Below are 13038 nucleotides of genomic sequence, written 5' to 3'. Positions count from 1 at the left end.
TGGGAGGGGTGATCACGTGATGTGAGCCCGGATAGCTCAGTCGGTAGAGCATTAGGCTTTTAACCTAAGGGTCCAGGGTTCAAGTCCCTGTTCGGGCGGAAATTTTAATACTTTGGTAGAAGCACGTGTAGTAGCGGTGTAAGCACTACAGACAAGAATGCATCTACGCCGTTTCCTGGCACTGCAGTGCTTTAAACGGTACCAGTTGCATGTGTCGGGAGGGTCTTGCGCTACTGGCAATCGTGGCCGAGTGGTTAAGGCGTCTGACTCGAAATCAGATTCCCTGTGGGAGCGTAGGTTCGAATCCTACCGGCTGCGTGCGATTTTGCGCAAAAAAAACGAGCAGAAATTTTCGCATACATGTGACATGCGTGGGTGAAAGCGGATCCAAACCAGTGACACCATTCTCAACAAGACGGAAATTTATTCTTTAAGAATACTGTTTCGCGACGGCCGCTGCCTGTTGTGGCTACCGGTTCACCTCGCAAGGACGCCAGTACTGCAGAAATCAGTCGCAGGCCCACGAACGCGCCCCCGTCATTTTGTCGCGTCGTCGCCGTCTTTGTGAGTACACAGGTGTGCTTGAAAGTGTTGGACACAGCGAGCATTCATTTCTTTCTAAGAAGCGCAATTCAGTTCATTCGAGTGTGGCAAAAGCAGTGGTGCAGCGTTTCTTTTCTTAAGATCTCGCAGCTGCTTGCAAGTATGGCCATCGTTTAAGACGACACAAAACTAGCGTCAGCGGTGCGTCAGTGGGAAGTCGGTGAAGTCGCCATTGGAGCCATAAGCCAGGAATAATGACACGCGAATCACTCGCACACCATGCAGCATGTACTACAACGCTCGGCTGAGGGACCGGATAGCCCAGTCGGTAGAGCGCTGAACCTTCAACCAAAGGGTCCCGGGTTCAAGCCCCCGTCCAGGCGAAAATTAATACACTGTCGTAACGGCCAATGTGCTGGCAACGAAAGCGCTACAGAAACGAGTGAGGCCATATCGTGTTCTGCCATCAGATTGCTTGCAAAGGAGCAGTTGCACTTGTCGAGACCACGCCTCTGCGACCGGCAGTCGTGGCCGAGTGGTTAAGGCGTCTGACTAGAAATCAGATTCCCTCTGGGAGCGTAGGTTCGAGTCCTACCGACTGCGTTTCTTTTTTGTGTCAAGAGGTGGAGAACATCTCCAACGGAACCGTGAAATGAGCGAATACGTGGGAAACACTGCATTCGAGACGCTTGTAAAATTTACAATTGTCCAGTGAGTGTCGACAAAACACGTAGCTCCTCTGCTGTAATATATGAGACGTACAAACTGCTGCAATTTGACTTTACATCGTGTGTCAGCTTTCTTCGATAGCCTGTTACGAGCCTAGCGTGATGAGTTTATAGACAGCAGTCAGACGACGTTTGAATAGTAACAGCTCCACGCAACGATTACCCAACAGTAAAGGACATGAGGCAATGTGTCAGTATGCGTAGTGGGAGGGGTGATCACGTGATGTGAGCCCGGATAGCTCAGTCGGTAGAGCATTAGGCTTTTAACCTAAGGGTCCAGGGTTCAAGTCCCTGTTCGGGCGGAAATTTTAATACTTTGGTAGAAGCACGTGTAGTAGCGGTGTAAGCACTACAGACAAGAATGCATCTACGCCGTTTCCTGGCACTGCAGTGCTTTAAACGGTACCAGTTGCATGTGTCGGGAGGGTCTTGCGCTACTGGCAATCGTGGCCGAGTGGTTAAGGCGTCTGACTCGAAATCAGATTCCCTGTGGGAGCGTAGGTTCGAATCCTACCGGCTGCGTGCGATTTTGCGCAAAAAAAACGAGCAGAAATTTTCGCATACATGTGACATGCGTGGGTGAAAGCGGATCCAAACCAGTGACACCATTCTCAACAAGACGGAAATTTATTCTTTAAGAATACTGTTTCGCGACGGCCGCTGCCTGTTGTGGCTACCGGTTCACCTCGCAAGGACGCCAGTACTGCAGAAATCAGTCGCAGGCCCACGAACGCGCCCCCGTCATTTTGTCGCGTCGTCGCCGTCTTTGTGAGTACACAGGTGTGCTTGAAAGTGTTGGACACAGCGAGCATTCATTTCTTTCTAAGAAGCGCAATTCAGTTCATTCGAGTGTGGCAAAAGCAGTGGTGCAGCGTTTCTTTTCTTAAGATCTCGCAGCTGCTTGCAAGTATGGCCATCGTTTAAGACGACACAAAACTAGCGTCAGCGGTGCGTCAGTGGGAAGTCGGTGAAGTCGCCATTGGAGCCATAAGCCAGGAATAATGACACGCGAATCACTCGCACACCATGCAGCATGTACTACAACGCTCGGCTGAGGGACCGGATAGCCCAGTCGGTAGAGCGCTGAACCTTCAACCAAAGGGTCCCGGGTTCAAGCCCCCGTCCAGGCGAAAATTAATACACTGTCGTAACGGCCAATGTGCTGGCAACGAAAGCGCTACAGAAACGAGTGAGGCCATATCGTGTTCTGCCATCAGATTGCTTGCAAAGGAGCAGTTGCACTTGTCGAGACCACGCCTCTGCGACCGGCAGTCGTGGCCGAGTGGTTAAGGCGTCTGACTAGAAATCAGATTCCCTCTGGGAGCGTAGGTTCGAGTCCTACCGACTGCGTTTCTTTTTTGTGTCAAGAGGTGGAGAACATCTCCAACGGAACCGTGAAATGAGCGAATACGTGGGAAACACTGCATTCGAGACGCTTGTAAAATTTACAATTGTCCAGTGAGTGTCGACAAAACACGTAGCTCCTCTGCTGTAATATATGAGACGTACAAACTGCTGCAATTTGACTTTACATCGTGTGTCAGCTTTCTTCGATAGCCTGTTACGAGCCTAGCGTGATGAGTTTATAGACAGCAGTCAGACGACGTTTGAATAGTAACAGCTCCACGCAACGATTACCCAACAGTAAAGGACATGAGGCAATGTGTCAGTATGCGTAGTGGGAGGGGTGATCACGTGATGTGAGCCCGGATAGCTCAGTCGGTAGAGCATTAGGCTTTTAACCTAAGGGTCCAGGGTTCAAGTCCCTGTTCGGGCGGAAATTTTAATACTTTGGTAGAAGCACGTGTAGTAGCGGTGTAAGCACTACAGACAAGAATGCATCTACGCCGTTTCCTGGCACTGCAGTGCTTTAAACGGTACCAGTTGCATGTGTCGGGAGGGTCTTGCGCTACTGGCAATCGTGGCCGAGTGGTTAAGGCGTCTGACTCGAAATCAGATTCCCTGTGGGAGCGTAGGTTCGAATCCTACCGGCTGCGTGCGATTTTGCGCAAAAAAAACGAGCAGAAATTTTCGCATACATGTGACATGCGTGGGTGAAAGCGGATCCAAACCAGTGACACCATTCTCAACAAGACGGAAATTTATTCTTTAAGAATACTGTTTCGCGACGGCCGCTGCCTGTTGTGGCTACCGGTTCACCTCGCAAGGACGCCAGTACTGCAGAAATCAGTCGCAGGCCCACGAACGCGCCCCCGTCATTTTGTCGCGTCGTCGCCGTCTTTGTGAGTACACAGGTGTGCTTGAAAGTGTTGGACACAGCGAGCATTCATTTCTTTCTAAGAAGCGCAATTCAGTTCATTCGAGTGTGGCAAAAGCAGTGGTGCAGCGTTTCTTTTCTTAAGATCTCGCAGCTGCTTGCAAGTATGGCCATCGTTTAAGACGACACAAAACTAGCGTCAGCGGTGCGTCAGTGGGAAGTCGGTGAAGTCGCCATTGGAGCCATAAGCCAGGAATAATGACACGCGAATCACTCGCACACCATGCAGCATGTACTACAACGCTCGGCTGAGGGACCGGATAGCCCAGTCGGTAGAGCGCTGAACCTTCAACCAAAGGGTCCCGGGTTCAAGCCCCCGTCCAGGCGAAAATTAATACACTGTCGTAACGGCCAATGTGCTGGCAACGAAAGCGCTACAGAAACGAGTGAGGCCATATCGTGTTCTGCCATCAGATTGCTTGCAAAGGAGCAGTTGCACTTGTCGAGACCACGCCTCTGCGACCGGCAGTCGTGGCCGAGTGGTTAAGGCGTCTGACTAGAAATCAGATTCCCTCTGGGAGCGTAGGTTCGAGTCCTACCGACTGCGTTTCTTTTTTGTGTCAAGAGGTGGAGAACATCTCCAACGGAACCGTGAAATGAGCGAATACGTGGGAAACACTGCATTCGAGACGCTTGTAAAATTTACAATTGTCCAGTGAGTGTCGACAAAACACGTAGCTCCTCTGCTGTAATATATGAGACGTACAAACTGCTGCAATTTGACTTTACATCGTGTGTCAGCTTTCTTCGATAGCCTGTTACGAGCCTAGCGTGATGAGTTTATAGACAGCAGTCAGACGACGTTTGAATAGTAACAGCTCCACGCAACGATTACCCAACAGTAAAGGACATGAGGCAATGTGTCAGTATGCGTAGTGGGAGGGGTGATCACGTGATGTGAGCCCGGATAGCTCAGTCGGTAGAGCATTAGGCTTTTAACCTAAGGGTCCAGGGTTCAAGTCCCTGTTCGGGCGGAAATTTTAATACTTTGGTAGAAGCACGTGTAGTAGCGGTGTAAGCACTACAGACAAGAATGCATCTACGCCGTTTCCTGGCACTGCAGTGCTTTAAACGGTACCAGTTGCATGTGTCGGGAGGGTCTTGCGCTACTGGCAATCGTGGCCGAGTGGTTAAGGCGTCTGACTCGAAATCAGATTCCCTGTGGGAGCGTAGGTTCGAATCCTACCGGCTGCGTGCGATTTTGCGCAAAAAAAACGAGCAGAAATTTTCGCATACATGTGACATGCGTGGGTGAAAGCGGATCCAAACCAGTGACACCATTCTCAACAAGACGGAAATTTATTCTTTAAGAATACTGTTTCGCGACGGCCGCTGCCTGTTGTGGCTACCGGTTCACCTCGCAAGGACGCCAGTACTGCAGAAATCAGTCGCAGGCCCACGAACGCGCCCCCGTCATTTTGTCGCGTCGTCGCCGTCTTTGTGAGTACACAGGTGTGCTTGAAAGTGTTGGACACAGCGAGCATTCATTTCTTTCTAAGAAGCGCAATTCAGTTCATTCGAGTGTGGCAAAAGCAGTGGTGCAGCGTTTCTTTTCTTAAGATCTCGCAGCTGCTTGCAAGTATGGCCATCGTTTAAGACGACACAAAACTAGCGTCAGCGGTGCGTCAGTGGGAAGTCGGTGAAGTCGCCATTGGAGCCATAAGCCAGGAATAATGACACGCGAATCACTCGCACACCATGCAGCATGTACTACAACGCTCGGCTGAGGGACCGGATAGCCCAGTCGGTAGAGCGCTGAACCTTCAACCAAAGGGTCCCGGGTTCAAGCCCCCGTCCAGGCGAAAATTAATACACTGTCGTAACGGCCAATGTGCTGGCAACGAAAGCGCTACAGAAACGAGTGAGGCCATATCGTGTTCTGCCATCAGATTGCTTGCAAAGGAGCAGTTGCACTTGTCGAGACCACGCCTCTGCGACCGGCAGTCGTGGCCGAGTGGTTAAGGCGTCTGACTAGAAATCAGATTCCCTCTGGGAGCGTAGGTTCGAGTCCTACCGACTGCGTTTCTTTTTTGTGTCAAGAGGTGGAGAACATCTCCAACGGAACCGTGAAATGAGCGAATACGTGGGAAACACTGCATTCGAGACGCTTGTAAAATTTACAATTGTCCAGTGAGTGTCGACAAAACACGTAGCTCCTCTGCTGTAATATATGAGACGTACAAACTGCTGCAATTTGACTTTACATCGTGTGTCAGCTTTCTTCGATAGCCTGTTACGAGCCTAGCGTGATGAGTTTATAGACAGCAGTCAGACGACGTTTGAATAGTAACAGCTCCACGCAACGATTACCCAACAGTAAAGGACATGAGGCAATGTGTCAGTATGCGTAGTGGGAGGGGTGATCACGTGATGTGAGCCCGGATAGCTCAGTCGGTAGAGCATTAGGCTTTTAACCTAAGGGTCCAGGGTTCAAGTCCCTGTTCGGGCGGAAATTTTAATACTTTGGTAGAAGCACGTGTAGTAGCGGTGTAAGCACTACAGACAAGAATGCATCTACGCCGTTTCCTGGCACTGCAGTGCTTTAAACGGTACCAGTTGCATGTGTCGGGAGGGTCTTGCGCTACTGGCAATCGTGGCCGAGTGGTTAAGGCGTCTGACTCGAAATCAGATTCCCTGTGGGAGCGTAGGTTCGAATCCTACCGGCTGCGTGCGATTTTGCGCAAAAAAAACGAGCAGAAATTTTCGCATACATGTGACATGCGTGGGTGAAAGCGGATCCAAACCAGTGACACCATTCTCAACAAGACGGAAATTTATTCTTTAAGAATACTGTTTCGCGACGGCCGCTGCCTGTTGTGGCTACCGGTTCACCTCGCAAGGACGCCAGTACTGCAGAAATCAGTCGCAGGCCCACGAACGCGCCCCCGTCATTTTGTCGCGTCGTCGCCGTCTTTGTGAGTACACAGGTGTGCTTGAAAGTGTTGGACACAGCGAGCATTCATTTCTTTCTAAGAAGCGCAATTCAGTTCATTCGAGTGTGGCAAAAGCAGTGGTGCAGCGTTTCTTTTCTTAAGATCTCGCAGCTGCTTGCAAGTATGGCCATCGTTTAAGACGACACAAAACTAGCGTCAGCGGTGCGTCAGTGGGAAGTCGGTGAAGTCGCCATTGGAGCCATAAGCCAGGAATAATGACACGCGAATCACTCGCACACCATGCAGCATGTACTACAACGCTCGGCTGAGGGACCGGATAGCCCAGTCGGTAGAGCGCTGAACCTTCAACCAAAGGGTCCCGGGTTCAAGCCCCCGTCCAGGCGAAAATTAATACACTGTCGTAACGGCCAATGTGCTGGCAACGAAAGCGCTACAGAAACGAGTGAGGCCATATCGTGTTCTGCCATCAGATTGCTTGCAAAGGAGCAGTTGCACTTGTCGAGACCACGCCTCTGCGACCGGCAGTCGTGGCCGAGTGGTTAAGGCGTCTGACTAGAAATCAGATTCCCTCTGGGAGCGTAGGTTCGAGTCCTACCGACTGCGTTTCTTTTTTGTGTCAAGAGGTGGAGAACATCTCCAACGGAACCGTGAAATGAGCGAATACGTGGGAAACACTGCATTCGAGACGCTTGTAAAATTTACAATTGTCCAGTGAGTGTCGACAAAACACGTAGCTCCTCTGCTGTAATATATGAGACGTACAAACTGCTGCAATTTGACTTTACATCGTGTGTCAGCTTTCTTCGATAGCCTGTTACGAGCCTAGCGTGATGAGTTTATAGACAGCAGTCAGACGACGTTTGAATAGTAACAGCTCCACGCAACGATTACCCAACAGTAAAGGACATGAGGCAATGTGTCAGTATGCGTAGTGGGAGGGGTGATCACGTGATGTGAGCCCGGATAGCTCAGTCGGTAGAGCATTAGGCTTTTAACCTAAGGGTCCAGGGTTCAAGTCCCTGTTCGGGCGGAAATTTTAATACTTTGGTAGAAGCACGTGTAGTAGCGGTGTAAGCACTACAGACAAGAATGCATCTACGCCGTTTCCTGGCACTGCAGTGCTTTAAACGGTACCAGTTGCATGTGTCGGGAGGGTCTTGCGCTACTGGCAATCGTGGCCGAGTGGTTAAGGCGTCTGACTCGAAATCAGATTCCCTGTGGGAGCGTAGGTTCGAATCCTACCGGCTGCGTGCGATTTTGCGCAAAAAAAACGAGCAGAAATTTTCGCATACATGTGACATGCGTGGGTGAAAGCGGATCCAAACCAGTGACACCATTCTCAACAAGACGGAAATTTATTCTTTAAGAATACTGTTTCGCGACGGCCGCTGCCTGTTGTGGCTACCGGTTCACCTCGCAAGGACGCCAGTACTGCAGAAATCAGTCGCAGGCCCACGAACGCGCCCCCGTCATTTTGTCGCGTCGTCGCCGTCTTTGTGAGTACACAGGTGTGCTTGAAAGTGTTGGACACAGCGAGCATTCATTTCTTTCTAAGAAGCGCAATTCAGTTCATTCGAGTGTGGCAAAAGCAGTGGTGCAGCGTTTCTTTTCTTAAGATCTCGCAGCTGCTTGCAAGTATGGCCATCGTTTAAGACGACACAAAACTAGCGTCAGCGGTGCGTCAGTGGGAAGTCGGTGAAGTCGCCATTGGAGCCATAAGCCAGGAATAATGACACGCGAATCACTCGCACACCATGCAGCATGTACTACAACGCTCGGCTGAGGGACCGGATAGCCCAGTCGGTAGAGCGCTGAACCTTCAACCAAAGGGTCCCGGGTTCAAGCCCCCGTCCAGGCGAAAATTAATACACTGTCGTAACGGCCAATGTGCTGGCAACGAAAGCGCTACAGAAACGAGTGAGGCCATATCGTGTTCTGCCATCAGATTGCTTGCAAAGGAGCAGTTGCACTTGTCGAGACCACGCCTCTGCGACCGGCAGTCGTGGCCGAGTGGTTAAGGCGTCTGACTAGAAATCAGATTCCCTCTGGGAGCGTAGGTTCGAGTCCTACCGACTGCGTTTCTTTTTTGTGTCAAGAGGTGGAGAACATCTCCAACGGAACCGTGAAATGAGCGAATACGTGGGAAACACTGCATTCGAGACGCTTGTAAAATTTACAATTGTCCAGTGAGTGTCGACAAAACACGTAGCTCCTCTGCTGTAATATATGAGACGTACAAACTGCTGCAATTTGACTTTACATCGTGTGTCAGCTTTCTTCGATAGCCTGTTACGAGCCTAGCGTGATGAGTTTATAGACAGCAGTCAGACGACGTTTGAATAGTAACAGCTCCACGCAACGATTACCCAACAGTAAAGGACATGAGGCAATGTGTCAGTATGCGTAGTGGGAGGGGTGATCACGTGATGTGAGCCCGGATAGCTCAGTCGGTAGAGCATTAGGCTTTTAACCTAAGGGTCCAGGGTTCAAGTCCCTGTTCGGGCGGAAATTTTAATACTTTGGTAGAAGCACGTGTAGTAGCGGTGTAAGCACTACAGACAAGAATGCATCTACGCCGTTTCCTGGCACTGCAGTGCTTTAAACGGTACCAGTTGCATGTGTCGGGAGGGTCTTGCGCTACTGGCAATCGTGGCCGAGTGGTTAAGGCGTCTGACTCGAAATCAGATTCCCTGTGGGAGCGTAGGTTCGAATCCTACCGGCTGCGTGCGATTTTGCGCAAAAAAAACGAGCAGAAATTTTCGCATACATGTGACATGCGTGGGTGAAAGCGGATCCAAACCAGTGACACCATTCTCAACAAGACGGAAATTTATTCTTTAAGAATACTGTTTCGCGACGGCCGCTGCCTGTTGTGGCTACCGGTTCACCTCGCAAGGACGCCAGTACTGCAGAAATCAGTCGCAGGCCCACGAACGCGCCCCCGTCATTTTGTCGCGTCGTCGCCGTCTTTGTGAGTACACAGGTGTGCTTGAAAGTGTTGGACACAGCGAGCATTCATTTCTTTCTAAGAAGCGCAATTCAGTTCATTCGAGTGTGGCAAAAGCAGTGGTGCAGCGTTTCTTTTCTTAAGATCTCGCAGCTGCTTGCAAGTATGGCCATCGTTTAAGACGACACAAAACTAGCGTCAGCGGTGCGTCAGTGGGAAGTCGGTGAAGTCGCCATTGGAGCCATAAGCCAGGAATAATGACACGCGAATCACTCGCACACCATGCAGCATGTACTACAACGCTCGGCTGAGGGACCGGATAGCCCAGTCGGTAGAGCGCTGAACCTTCAACCAAAGGGTCCCGGGTTCAAGCCCCCGTCCAGGCGAAAATTAATACACTGTCGTAACGGCCAATGTGCTGGCAACGAAAGCGCTACAGAAACGAGTGAGGCCATATCGTGTTCTGCCATCAGATTGCTTGCAAAGGAGCAGTTGCACTTGTCGAGACCACGCCTCTGCGACCGGCAGTCGTGGCCGAGTGGTTAAGGCGTCTGACTAGAAATCAGATTCCCTCTGGGAGCGTAGGTTCGAGTCCTACCGACTGCGTTTCTTTTTTGTGTCAAGAGGTGGAGAACATCTCCAACGGAACCGTGAAATGAGCGAATACGTGGGAAACACTGCATTCGAGACGCTTGTAAAATTTACAATTGTCCAGTGAGTGTCGACAAAACACGTAGCTCCTCTGCTGTAATATATGAGACGTACAAACTGCTGCAATTTGACTTTACATCGTGTGTCAGCTTTCTTCGATAGCCTGTTACGAGCCTAGCGTGATGAGTTTATAGACAGCAGTCAGACGACGTTTGAATAGTAACAGCTCCACGCAACGATTACCCAACAGTAAAGGACATGAGGCAATGTGTCAGTATGCGTAGTGGGAGGGGTGATCACGTGATGTGAGCCCGGATAGCTCAGTCGGTAGAGCATTAGGCTTTTAACCTAAGGGTCCAGGGTTCAAGTCCCTGTTCGGGCGGAAATTTTAATACTTTGGTAGAAGCACGTGTAGTAGCGGTGTAAGCACTACAGACAAGAATGCATCTACGCCGTTTCCTGGCACTGCAGTGCTTTAAACGGTACCAGTTGCATGTGTCGGGAGTGTCTTGCGCTACTGGCAATCGTGGCCGAGTGGTTAAGGCGTCTGACTCGAAATCAGATTCCCTGTGGGAGCGTAGGTTCGAATCCTACCGGCTGCGTGCGATTTTGCGCAAAAAAAACGAGCAGAAATTTTCGCATACATGTGACATGCGTGGGTGAAAGCGGATCCAAACCAGTGACACCATTCTCAACAAGACGGAAATTTATTCTTTAAGAATACTGTTTCGCGACGGCCGCTGCCTGTTGTGGCTACCGGTTCACCTCGCAAGGACGCCAGTACTGCAGAAATCAGTCGCAGGCCCACGAACGCGCCCCCGTCATTTTGTCGCGTCGTCGCCGTCTTTGTGAGTACACAGGTGTGCTTGAAAGTGTTGGACACAGCGAGCATTCATTTCTTTCTAAGAAGCGCAATTCAGTTCATTCGAGTGTGGCAAAAGCAGTGGTGCAGCGTTTCTTTTCTTAAGATCTCGCAGCTGCTTGCAAGTATGGCCATCGTTTAAGACGACACAAAACTAGCGTCAGCGGTGCGTCAGTGGGAAGTCGGTGAAGTCGCCATTGGAGCCATAAGCCAGGAATAATGACACGCGAATCACTCGCACACCATGCAGCATGTACTACAACGCTCGGCTGAGGGACCGGATAGCCCAGTCGGTAGAGCGCTGTACCTTCAACCAAAGGGTCCCGGGTTCAAGCCCCCGTCCAGGCGAAAATTAATACACTGTCGTAACGGCCAATGTGCTGGCAACGAAAGCGCTACAGAAACGAGTGAGGCCATATCGTGTTCTGCCATCAGATTGCTTGCAAAGGAGCAGTTGCACTTGTCGAGACCACGCCTCTGCGACCGGCAGTCGTGGCCGAGTGGTTAAGGCGTCTGACTAGAAATCAGATTCCCTCTGGGAGCGTAGGTTCGAGTCCTACCGACTGCGTTTCTTTTTTGTGTCAAGAGGTGGAGAACATCTCCAACGGAACCGTGAAATGAGCGAATACGTGGGAAACACTGCATTCGAGACGCTTGTAAAATTTACAATTGTCCAGTGAGTGTCGACAAAACACGTAGCTCCTCTGCTGTAATATATGAGACGTACAAACTGCTGCAATTTGACTTTACATCGTGTGTCAGCTTTCTTCGATAGCCTGTTACGAGCCTAGCGTGATGAGTTTATAGACAGCAGTCAGACGACGTTTGAATAGTAACAGCTCCACGCAACGATTACCCAACAGTAAAGGACATGAGGCAATGTGTCAGTATGCGTAGTGGGAGGGGTGATCACGTGATGTGAGCCCGGATAGCTCAGTCGGTAGAGCATTAGGCTTTTAACCTAAGGGTCCAGGGTTCAAGTCCCTGTTCGGGCGGAAATTTTAATACTTTGGTAGAAGCACGTGTAGTAGCGGTGTAAGCACTACAGACAAGAATGCATCTACGCCGTTTCCTGGCACTGCAGTGCTTTAAACGGTACCAGTTGCATGTGTCGGGAGGGTCTTGCGCTACTGGCAATCGTGGCCGAGTGGTTAAGGCGTCTGACTCGAAATCAGATTCCCTGTGGGAGCGTAGGTTCGAATCCTACCGGCTGCGTGCGATTTTGCGCAAAAAAAACGAGCAGAAATTTTCGCATACATGTGACATGCGTGGGTGAAAGCGGATCCAAACCAGTGACACCATTCTCAACAAGACGGAAATTTATTCTTTAAGAATACTGTTTCGCGACGGCCGCTGCCTGTTGTGGCTACCGGTTCACCTCGCAAGGACGCCAGTACTGCAGAAATCAGTCGCAGGCCCACGAACGCGCCCCCGTCATTTTGTCGCGTCGTCGCCGTCTTTGTGAGTACACAGGTGTGCTTGAAAGTGTTGGACACAGCGAGCATTCATTTCTTTCTAAGAAGCGCAATTCAGTTCATTCGAGTGTGGCAAAAGCAGTGGTGCAGCGTTTCTTTTCTTAAGATCTCGCAGCTGCTTGCAAGTATGGCCATCGTTTAAGACGACACAAAACTAGCGTCAGCGGTGCGTCAGTGGGAAGTCGGTGAAGTCGCCATTGGAGCCATAAGCCAGGAATAATGACACGCGAATCACTCGCACACCATGCAGCATGTACTACAACGCTCGGCTGAGGGACCGGATAGCCCAGTCGGTAGAGCGCTGTACCTTCAACCAAAGGGTCCCGGGTTCAAGCCCCCGTCCAGGCGAAAATTAATACACTGTCGTAACGGCCAATGTGCTGGCAACGAAAGCGCTACAGAAACGAGTGAGGCCATATCGTGTTCTGCCATCAGATTGCTTGCAAAGGAGCAGTTGCACTTGTCGAGACCACGCCTCTGCGACCGGCAGTCGTGGCCGAGTGGTTAAGGCGTCTGACTAGAAATCAGATTCCCTCTGGGAGCGTAGGTTCGAGTCCTACCGACTGCGTTTCTTTTTTGTGTCAAGAGGTGGAGAACATCTCCAACGGAACCGTGAAATGAGCGAATACGTGGGAAACACTGCATTCGAGACGCTTGTAA

The 13038-nt window shown here is 50.6% G+C and overlaps 27 non-coding genes across 27 annotated transcripts; all 27 read left to right on the top strand.

The window, feature by feature from the left end:
- The first annotated feature begins 25 nt into the window (after positions 1-25).
- Positions 26-98, top strand: Trnak-uuu (transfer RNA lysine (anticodon UUU)). The gene has a single exon. It is a non-coding gene; the product is annotated as a tRNA-Lys (tRNA).
- A 138-nt stretch (positions 99-236) lies between these two features.
- On the top strand, positions 237-318 carry Trnas-cga (transfer RNA serine (anticodon CGA)). The gene has a single exon. It is a non-coding gene; the product is annotated as a tRNA-Ser (tRNA).
- Positions 319-1064: 746 nt separating this feature from the next.
- Positions 1065-1146, top strand: Trnas-aga (transfer RNA serine (anticodon AGA)). Its single transcript has one exon. It is a non-coding gene; the product is annotated as a tRNA-Ser (tRNA).
- Positions 1147-1500: 354 nt separating this feature from the next.
- On the top strand, positions 1501-1573 carry Trnak-uuu (transfer RNA lysine (anticodon UUU)). Its single transcript has one exon. It is a non-coding gene; the product is annotated as a tRNA-Lys (tRNA).
- A 138-nt stretch (positions 1574-1711) lies between these two features.
- Positions 1712-1793, top strand: Trnas-cga (transfer RNA serine (anticodon CGA)). Its single transcript has one exon. It is a non-coding gene; the product is annotated as a tRNA-Ser (tRNA).
- A 746-nt stretch (positions 1794-2539) lies between these two features.
- Positions 2540-2621, top strand: Trnas-aga (transfer RNA serine (anticodon AGA)). The gene has a single exon. It is a non-coding gene; the product is annotated as a tRNA-Ser (tRNA).
- A 354-nt stretch (positions 2622-2975) lies between these two features.
- Trnak-uuu (transfer RNA lysine (anticodon UUU)) lies at positions 2976-3048 on the top strand. The gene has a single exon. It is a non-coding gene; the product is annotated as a tRNA-Lys (tRNA).
- Positions 3049-3186: 138 nt separating this feature from the next.
- On the top strand, positions 3187-3268 carry Trnas-cga (transfer RNA serine (anticodon CGA)). The gene has a single exon. It is a non-coding gene; the product is annotated as a tRNA-Ser (tRNA).
- A 746-nt stretch (positions 3269-4014) lies between these two features.
- On the top strand, positions 4015-4096 carry Trnas-aga (transfer RNA serine (anticodon AGA)). Its single transcript has one exon. It is a non-coding gene; the product is annotated as a tRNA-Ser (tRNA).
- Positions 4097-4450: 354 nt separating this feature from the next.
- Trnak-uuu (transfer RNA lysine (anticodon UUU)) lies at positions 4451-4523 on the top strand. Its single transcript has one exon. It is a non-coding gene; the product is annotated as a tRNA-Lys (tRNA).
- Positions 4524-4661: 138 nt separating this feature from the next.
- On the top strand, positions 4662-4743 carry Trnas-cga (transfer RNA serine (anticodon CGA)). The gene has a single exon. It is a non-coding gene; the product is annotated as a tRNA-Ser (tRNA).
- A 746-nt stretch (positions 4744-5489) lies between these two features.
- Positions 5490-5571, top strand: Trnas-aga (transfer RNA serine (anticodon AGA)). The gene has a single exon. It is a non-coding gene; the product is annotated as a tRNA-Ser (tRNA).
- A 354-nt stretch (positions 5572-5925) lies between these two features.
- Trnak-uuu (transfer RNA lysine (anticodon UUU)) lies at positions 5926-5998 on the top strand. The gene has a single exon. It is a non-coding gene; the product is annotated as a tRNA-Lys (tRNA).
- A 138-nt stretch (positions 5999-6136) lies between these two features.
- Positions 6137-6218, top strand: Trnas-cga (transfer RNA serine (anticodon CGA)). Its single transcript has one exon. It is a non-coding gene; the product is annotated as a tRNA-Ser (tRNA).
- Positions 6219-6964: 746 nt separating this feature from the next.
- Positions 6965-7046, top strand: Trnas-aga (transfer RNA serine (anticodon AGA)). The gene has a single exon. It is a non-coding gene; the product is annotated as a tRNA-Ser (tRNA).
- A 354-nt stretch (positions 7047-7400) lies between these two features.
- Trnak-uuu (transfer RNA lysine (anticodon UUU)) lies at positions 7401-7473 on the top strand. Its single transcript has one exon. It is a non-coding gene; the product is annotated as a tRNA-Lys (tRNA).
- A 138-nt stretch (positions 7474-7611) lies between these two features.
- On the top strand, positions 7612-7693 carry Trnas-cga (transfer RNA serine (anticodon CGA)). Its single transcript has one exon. It is a non-coding gene; the product is annotated as a tRNA-Ser (tRNA).
- Positions 7694-8439: 746 nt separating this feature from the next.
- Trnas-aga (transfer RNA serine (anticodon AGA)) lies at positions 8440-8521 on the top strand. Its single transcript has one exon. It is a non-coding gene; the product is annotated as a tRNA-Ser (tRNA).
- A 354-nt stretch (positions 8522-8875) lies between these two features.
- Trnak-uuu (transfer RNA lysine (anticodon UUU)) lies at positions 8876-8948 on the top strand. The gene has a single exon. It is a non-coding gene; the product is annotated as a tRNA-Lys (tRNA).
- Positions 8949-9086: 138 nt separating this feature from the next.
- On the top strand, positions 9087-9168 carry Trnas-cga (transfer RNA serine (anticodon CGA)). The gene has a single exon. It is a non-coding gene; the product is annotated as a tRNA-Ser (tRNA).
- A 746-nt stretch (positions 9169-9914) lies between these two features.
- Trnas-aga (transfer RNA serine (anticodon AGA)) lies at positions 9915-9996 on the top strand. The gene has a single exon. It is a non-coding gene; the product is annotated as a tRNA-Ser (tRNA).
- A 354-nt stretch (positions 9997-10350) lies between these two features.
- On the top strand, positions 10351-10423 carry Trnak-uuu (transfer RNA lysine (anticodon UUU)). Its single transcript has one exon. It is a non-coding gene; the product is annotated as a tRNA-Lys (tRNA).
- Positions 10424-10561: 138 nt separating this feature from the next.
- Positions 10562-10643, top strand: Trnas-cga (transfer RNA serine (anticodon CGA)). Its single transcript has one exon. It is a non-coding gene; the product is annotated as a tRNA-Ser (tRNA).
- Positions 10644-11389: 746 nt separating this feature from the next.
- Trnas-aga (transfer RNA serine (anticodon AGA)) lies at positions 11390-11471 on the top strand. Its single transcript has one exon. It is a non-coding gene; the product is annotated as a tRNA-Ser (tRNA).
- Positions 11472-11825: 354 nt separating this feature from the next.
- Positions 11826-11898, top strand: Trnak-uuu (transfer RNA lysine (anticodon UUU)). The gene has a single exon. It is a non-coding gene; the product is annotated as a tRNA-Lys (tRNA).
- Positions 11899-12036: 138 nt separating this feature from the next.
- Positions 12037-12118, top strand: Trnas-cga (transfer RNA serine (anticodon CGA)). Its single transcript has one exon. It is a non-coding gene; the product is annotated as a tRNA-Ser (tRNA).
- Positions 12119-12864: 746 nt separating this feature from the next.
- Trnas-aga (transfer RNA serine (anticodon AGA)) lies at positions 12865-12946 on the top strand. The gene has a single exon. It is a non-coding gene; the product is annotated as a tRNA-Ser (tRNA).
- Positions 12947-13038: the final 92 nt, after the last annotated feature.

Source organism: Schistocerca serialis, unplaced genomic scaffold (assembly GCF_023864345.2).
Source record: "Schistocerca serialis cubense isolate TAMUIC-IGC-003099 unplaced genomic scaffold, iqSchSeri2.2 HiC_scaffold_713, whole genome shotgun sequence".
Taxonomy (NCBI): Eukaryota; Metazoa; Arthropoda; class Insecta; order Orthoptera; family Acrididae; genus Schistocerca; species Schistocerca serialis.
Note: the sequence above shows the minus strand (reverse complement) of the source record. Positions and strands in the feature narration are given on the sequence as shown.